Consider the following 8,176-nt stretch of genomic DNA (forward strand, 5'->3'; position numbering starts at 1 on the left):
TATATATATATATACACACACACACACACACATACACACACACATATATATATGTATATATATACATATATATATATATATATATATATATATTTTTTGTGAAGTCATGTGTTGCAAATTAGCTAAAGCATCTTGCTGGGTGATAATGTTTGAGTAAAAAACTTCATGAAAAAGCTCACAGTGATGAGTTGTCATAACTATTTTTTGTCATTTACTATTTTTCTTGCACCTGTACCCACCCATAATGGTAATGTCATGGCAAAGACACCCCACCCCAAGCACTGGGTTGAGGCAGAGGACTGTAAGAGCACAGACTTTAGAGTGGGAAGGACAGTTCACATCCCACCCCTGCCATGTAGTAGCTATATATGATGTCAGAGAAGATACTTTACCTCTTCGAGACTCAGTTTTCCTATCTGTAAAGTGGGGCTAGAAATAGTTCCTTTCCACTATTGTAAGGATTAGAGACAACGTATGTAAAATGCTCTGAGCATGGTAGGTGTTCAGTGTATATTAGATACTTTTATTTGGCCAGTTTACTGTAAAGGAGAGTTTACATGAGTCAGAATTTTTTTCAAAATAGGCCTTTTTTGAGACGGATTCTGAAGCAGTGTTAAATAAATGAATCAAGATATTTTTCACTTCTGTTTTTGAATATGTGCCTTCTTGGTTTTTTTCCACAGAAAAATTTGACACCTCGCTTCTGAATCACACTAGAAATGCCATGTTTCATTGCTGGCTACTATTTTCCTTAGAAAAGAAAGTGTTATTTGTCCAGCTTCTTCTGAAAGATCAGCTAAATGTCACATTATCTCGCTTCTACTAATCTTTCAAAAATGCTCATCGCAACGGTAATAACAATTTCTTCATGCTCAGATTATTTAAGAAGTATGTCTCCTAATATGGTGCTATTGAATTTTTATTTAATACGTCCAGGTGTGTTTTTCTATATAAAAACATAGATTCATTATAAAACATCTGGAAAACATAGCAACGTAGGTTTAAATTTTTTTTCCCTACTCCTAGGACACAAAGCAGGCCATTGTTATATCCTTGCTGCCATTTGGTATATGTTGTTCTTTCTTTTTAATGTTTATTTATTTTTGAGAGAGAGAGCACAAATGGAGGAGGAACAGAGAGAGAGGGAGACACAGAATCTGAAGTAGGTTCCAGGCTCTGAGCTGTCAGCACAGAGCCCGTCGTGGGGCTCGAACTCATGAACTGTGAGATCATGATCTGAGCTGAAGCCAGATGTTTAACCAACTGAGCTACCCAGGTGCTCCAGTATATGTTGTTGTGACCCATTTTCTATTTTTGTTATACCTGTACCCACCCATAGTGGTAATAACGTGATGTGTATGTGAATGTGTATATATGCATGTATACAATCCATAAATATTTCTCTTTGAAATGATTTCTGTTTGTTGTGGGTCATAATAATTTAGAGTCATCATAGGGAAGTTGAAAAATACTGAGCACTGTAGAGGAGATATGGAAAGCATCCCATAATTCCATCATACATACATCATTTCTTTGACATTTTTTCTACTGTATTTTTAGGGTGTTGAGATACTACTATATTCCAGTTCTTTTTTTTTTTTTAACGTTTATTCATTTTTGAGAGACAGAGACAGAGAGTGAGTGGGGGAGGGGCAGAGAGAGAGGGAGATAGAGAATCTGAAGCAGGCTCCAGGCTCTGAGCTGTCAGCACAGAGCCTGACGTGGGGCTCGAACTCAGGACGCGAGGTCATGACTTGAGCCGAAGTCAGATGCCCAACTTACTGAGCCACCCAGGCACCCCCAGAATGACCAGCTTTTAATGCTTTTCTTTTAACCTTGTGTACTTTAACAGGGATCCTCTGGCTTCCTGGTTTAGGCAAGGAGCCATTCTGGGCCAAAGAAACAATGTGACCATGAGAAGCCCCAGCTAAAAGACTGCCCCCAGTTGGATCATCCCACTCCATTAGAGAGAGAAGGCTCTTTCCTCTGTCCCACTAGGGCTTCTGAATGTTTTCACTTCAATGTAACTTAAATCCCCTTTCCTTCTATTTTCTTTAATAGAGATTGAACCTGACACAGCACAAAGTTCTAGGAAACCCATTATTTCTGCTCTGAAGCAGTGAGAGTGCCCGGGGCTCAGAAAGGAGAGAACCCTAGAAAGGGGCAGCAAAAGTTTAGCAAGACCCCTGTCTGGGCCAGGGCTCCAAGGCCCTGCGGGGTCGCAGACAGAGCACTTACATATTCTACTTCTTAAGTATAGTTAAGCCAAAGCCCTACAAGCCAAAGTAAGTGATTTGGAAAAGGATTTGGTGACAAATATTTTGTGCCAGGGCCCAGTAGTATATTGGCCCTTTCCATTTCAAAGAGATCATGGACAAAGATACAGGTTATTCAGCATGGGTTTTGTTTTTAAAAAAAAAAAAATTTTTTAACGTTTATTTATTTTTGAGACAGAGAGAGACAGAGCATGAATGGGGGAGGGTCAGAGAGAGGGAGACACAGAATCTGAAACAGGCTCCAGGCTCTGAGCTGTCAGCACAGAGCCCGACACGGGGCTCGAACTCACGGACCGCGAGATCATGACCTGAGTCAAAGTCGGCCGCTTAACCGACTGAGCCACCCAGGCGCCCCTCAACATGGGTTTTGAAGACAAATTCCTGGACACAAAAATAGACAATTGTGTTTCTGTCAACAGCTCAGTTTGGAAATAAAAATAGACTTTAATTTTTAGAGCAGTTTTAGGTTCGTAGCAAAATTGAAAGGAACGTACACAGAGTTCACATATACCTCCTGCCCCTATCACCAACCTCCCCCGCCAGAGGTACGTTTGTTACAACTGATGAAGCTGCATTGACTCATCATGCCCCCCAAAGTCCAGAATGCACATTAGGGTTCACTCTTGGTGTTCTATTTGCTATGGGTGTGAATAAATGCATAGTGACATATATCCACCATTATGCTATCACATAGAGTAGTGATCTTCTTACTGTTTCTATAAGGCTTTTCCTTTTCCAGAATATCATGTAATTGCAATCATACAGCACGTAGCCTTTTCTTATTGGCTTCTCTTACTTAGTAACATGCATTTGAGTTTCCTCCATGTTTTTTCATGGCTTGATAGCTCGTTTCTTTTTAGCACTGAATAGTATTCCATTATCTGGGTGTACCATGGTTTATCCACTAAGCTCTGGAAGGACATCTTGGTTGTTTCCAGGCTTTGGCAATTATGGATAAACATGCTATATTCTTGTGCAGGTTGTTTTGTGTGTGTGTGTGTGTGTGTGTGTGTGTGTGTGTGTGTGTACATAAGTTTTTAGCTCTTTGGGATAAATTACAAGGAGTGTGATTTTTGGATTATACCGTGAGACTATGTTTCATTTCCTAAGAAATTGCCAAAATGTTTTCCAAAGCAGCTGTATTATTTTGTATTCCCACCAGCCATGAATGAGAGTTCTGTTGTTTCAAATCCTCCTTAGCACTTAGTGTTGACAGCATTTGGGATTTTAGTCATTCTGATAGGTGTATTGTAGTATCCCATTTTAATTTGCAATTCCCTAATGACATTTGTCATTGAGCATCTTTTCATATGTGTATTGGGCGTCAGTGTATCTTCTTTGATGAGATGTCTTATCAGGTCTTTTGCCAATCTGGGGGGTTGTTCATTTTCTTATTGTTGAGTTTTAAGAGTTCTTTGTAAATTTGGGGTATCAGTCCTTTTGCAAATATTTTCTTCCAGTATGTGGTTTGTCTTATTCTCTTGACAATGTCTTTCCCAGAGCAGAAGTTTTAATGAACTTATTAACTATTTCTTTCATGGATCATGCTTTTGGTGTTGTATCTAAAATGTCAGCACTATACCCACAGTCATCTGATCATGTTCTATCTTATCTTCGAGGAGATTGATGGTTCGGAATTACATATTTAAATCTCTGATTCATTGGGGTTAATTTTTGTGAAGGATGTAAGGTCTGTGTCTACTTTATTTATGTATTTATTTATTTCGCATTTGGATGTCAGTTATTCCAGCACCATTTGTTGAAGACGCTACCTTTTCACCATTGTATTGCCCTTGCTCCTTTGTCAAACTATATTTGTGTGAAGTCTATTTCTGGGCTTTCTATTCTGTTCCATTGGTCTAGTTGTCTCTTATTTTGCCAGTATCACACTGTCTTGATTACTATAACTTTATAGTAAGTTTTCAAGTCAAGTAGCATTAGTCCTCCAACTCTGTTCTTCTCCTCCAACATTGTTTGGGCTATTCTGGGTCTTGCTTCCCCTTATAGTTTATTGAGCTCTTTGATTTCTTTCATTAGAGGGTTGTATCATATAGATAGATTTTGTTTTCTACTCTGTTAGATTTATACTTAAGTATTTAATTTTATTTTGGGTGCTAATATAAATGGCATTGTGCTTTTAATTTCAAATTACACTTGCTCATTGCTGGTACTTAAGAAAATGACTGATTTTGTATTCTGAAACTTTATGATAATAGCTTATTAGTTCCAGAAGTTATTTGTTGTTGATGATGATTCTTTTGCATTTTCTACATAAACAATCTTGTAATCTATGTACAATGACAGTTTTGTTTCTTCCTTCCCAATCTGTATAGTTTTAGTTCCTTTCCTTGTCTTGCTGCATTAGCTAGAAATTCCATTATGCTGTTGAAAATGAGTGGTGAGAGGGCATATCCTTGCCTTGTTCCTGATATCATCAGGAAAGCTTCTAGTTTCTCACCATTAAGTATGATGTCAGCTTTATGTTTTTTTGTTTTTTGTTTTTTTTTTTTTAAAGCCAATTTCTCCCCTATGTTTTTGGTCTGTTTTGTTTTTGTTTTTTGTTTTTTTTTTTTCCCAACGTTTTTTTATTTATTTTTGGGACAGAGAGAGACAGAGCATGAACAGGGGAGGGGCAGAGAGAGAGGGAGACACAGAATCGGAAACAGGCTCCAGGCTCCGAGCCATCAGCCCAGAGCCTGATGCGGGGCTCGAACTCACGGACCGCGAGATCGTGACCTGGCTGAAGTCGGACGCTTAACCGACTGCGCCACCCAGGCGCCCCAGCTTTATGTTTTTATAGATGTTCTTTACCATCTTTATAAACTTTGAGAAATTTTCCCTTTACTCTTATTTGCTGAGTGTTTTTATCATGAATGGGTGTGGGGTTTTGTCAAGTTATTTTTGTGCATCTATTAATATAATTATCTAATTTTTTAAAAATTTAACATTTATTTTTGAGATACAGAGAGAGACTGAGGATGAGTGGGAGAGGGGCAGACAGAGAGAGGTAGACAAAGAATCTGAATCAGGTTCCAGGCTCTGAGCTGTCATCACAGAGCCCGACGCGGGGCTCGAACCCACGGACCGTGATCTCATGACCTGAGCCGCAGTCAGATGCTCAACCAACTGAGCCACCCGGTATCCCTAATGATGTAATTTTTCTTTATTAGCTTGTTGATGTGATGGATTACATAATTAAGTTTTGGATGTCAAACCAACCTTGCATACGTGGGATAAATCCCACTTGGTTGTGGTGTATAGTTCTTTTTATACATTCGATTTGCTAATATTTTGTTGAGAATCTTTGCATCTATGTTTGTGAGAAATATCAGTCTCTAGTTTTCTTTTTTTGTAATGTCTTTCTGGTTTTGGTGTTAGGGCAATACTGGCCTCATAGAATAAGTTGGGAAGTATTCCCTCTGCTTCTATTTTCTGAAAGCGATTTTAGAGAATTGGTATAATTTCTGCCTTAAATATTTGGTAAGTTTCACCAGCGAATTATTTGAGAAAGAGCTCAGTTTTGATAGAAGAAAAAGAAAAGGATATTTGAAATAGTAATCTTTTCAGCATAGTTTCCAAACCTCATGAATGACTCTTCTATTTTTATTAAGTATGGTTAAAAGAAAAGAACCATTCATTTTTAGAAAAGGCCATCAGAAGTTGCAAGGGAGTCCATCTGAAAGTGGGTTAAAAGATAAGGCTCAAGAAAAAAAATCAATTTCCTGGTAGTAGGAAAAGAGTAGACATAGAAGAAGAATTGGATTTTGGAACCTCTGCAGGAATAAACTTTGCAGAACCCTCCTCACTACCCAACCCACCTGAATTTCCAAGTCCCAGAAATCTTTTTCATGCATACTCCATTTTAGGGTAATAAATTATGACCATTTATTATTGGCCAGTATGTCCCTTTAATTAATTAATTTTTTCATGGAGGGTATACATATGTAAGACTTTTTGCAACTTTCCATATGAGATTCCTGGTGTGGAGTGAAGGCAATATAGCAAACATAGATCTTGCTAATTAATAGTATCTCCATCTCTCCCAAGTCAGAGAGACTATTTTGGATATCTCACTCTCTTTTGGGGGAAATGCTGTCTTTTAGATTCCATCCCATCCCTCCCTTGCATATCTTTGAGATAACTGGAGACAAGGGACTTTGGATCCATGTGATGTATTCTAAATCTGCCCTGGTCTCTGCTATAGAGGGATGGGTGGGTCAGGTTTGGTTCAACATAGACTGGTGTTCACTGGAGAATGACAGGCCTCATCTGACCTTTTGGGGCATGGTGTACTGGTGCCCACTACTGAAGTTCTGGTCATTTGTCTCTGTTTTTGATGTCCCTACAAAAAGTGACCTGAAGACTCTGTCACCTGTTGGCACCTCCTCTTTTACTCTCTATGACATACAGAGACTTCCGTCTCTCTATGCTACCCTGGGGGAATATACACTTGTTCTCGAGGTGCCATCTTGCTCAAGCAACCAGCTGAATGCCAATATTCCAAATGAAGCCTTATAGTCTGCTAGTCTGTGTCTGGGAAAGTGAAGAAAAAGTCCCAGTAAAATCTCCCAAATTACTTGGTTATCAAGACAGCATCGTCTGGGATTTTGTTCTAGTCAGTGGATCAGATCAATCTATTTGCTCATGTGCTTACCCTTCTCTTCTCTTTTCAAAACTCTCCACCTTCCTGTCCCAGACCATCCACACTTTCTCTCCAGACAACTTGAACTTTTCTTTATTATGTGCTGAGTTCCTTAGCTTTATTTTACAGTAAAATTCCATGAGTTCAATCTCAAAACTCAAATGAGTTCAGATCTCATTCCTACCTTGCATTTGATGTGATTAGTAAAGAGTGTTTTTCTCTTGCTTACTTGTTTTTTAATTTAGGAATTCCTTTAACTCTTGACAAAGGCCAACTTTCAATAAGAGCCCTGTTTGTTTCTAAGTAATTCTTGACCCCCTCCTCCAAACAGAAGACTGCTATGGGTGGGGAGCCATGTGGCAACAAGATTTCTGACATTTAAAAAGGCACCTGAAAAAATCTATAAAATATTCTCCTATTATGGACCATTCCCAAGTATAATTGGTTGTTGGACATTTATTGACATCCTTAGGGATGCTGATGTTCTGTGGAAAACAGAAAGTGCGAGCTTCTGTAAAGTTTGAGAGCTTTGGTTGTGACACTGTTGGAGAGAGGAGATGGGTGGGGATCCCTGTGGCTGGTGTGACTCATATACTGTAAAGTTACAAAGTCAATTCAGGATCTTAAATGGAATCATTTATAAGTTCTTTCCTCAATATATTTGCATAGTACTTATCACTCCAGTGACTCAACTGTCTCAGGAGTGAACAGCCAGAGCAGAAAAGTATTTGGAGGAGAGGACAGAACATACTTCCCAAATTTCTCAACTTCCTCCAAAGAAGACAGTCTATTAACAAGGTTTTGGCTTGATTTTCCAGACTTAATACTCCTAAAATAAGTAATTATTTTTACAGCTCAGTTGTTTTATCTCAGTTGCTAGGCTGGTGATGGTAAGAGCTGTCGCTCAGCTGTTTAGGACATAACATGCAATTTCTCTGAAAAGGCCATGGTCTTGCTTTTATTCAGCGATGAAATTTACTGCACCTTCTCTAATTGGTGTTTGTTTCTTGAAAGGAAGATATGTTCTTGTCCATTTTCCAGCCTCTCTTCCACCCTCAGTTGTTATTTTCTCTTAGTTTTGGTTTCACCATCTTCTTAAGAGGGTTCATTGAGTTGTTCAGGCATGAGCTCACCTTCAGCCCCTACCCTGGCAGGTCAGTCTTCCAAATCCACTCCCTTAGTTGGCTTCAGAGCTTCAGGGTGGGCCTGCCAATTCCAGAATGCTGTTCTGTCTACCTGATTTCTGTGGAGTAACCGG

This window comes from Panthera tigris, chromosome B3, assembly GCF_018350195.1.
Source record: "Panthera tigris isolate Pti1 chromosome B3, P.tigris_Pti1_mat1.1, whole genome shotgun sequence".
Classification (NCBI taxonomy): Eukaryota; Metazoa; Chordata; class Mammalia; order Carnivora; family Felidae; genus Panthera; species Panthera tigris.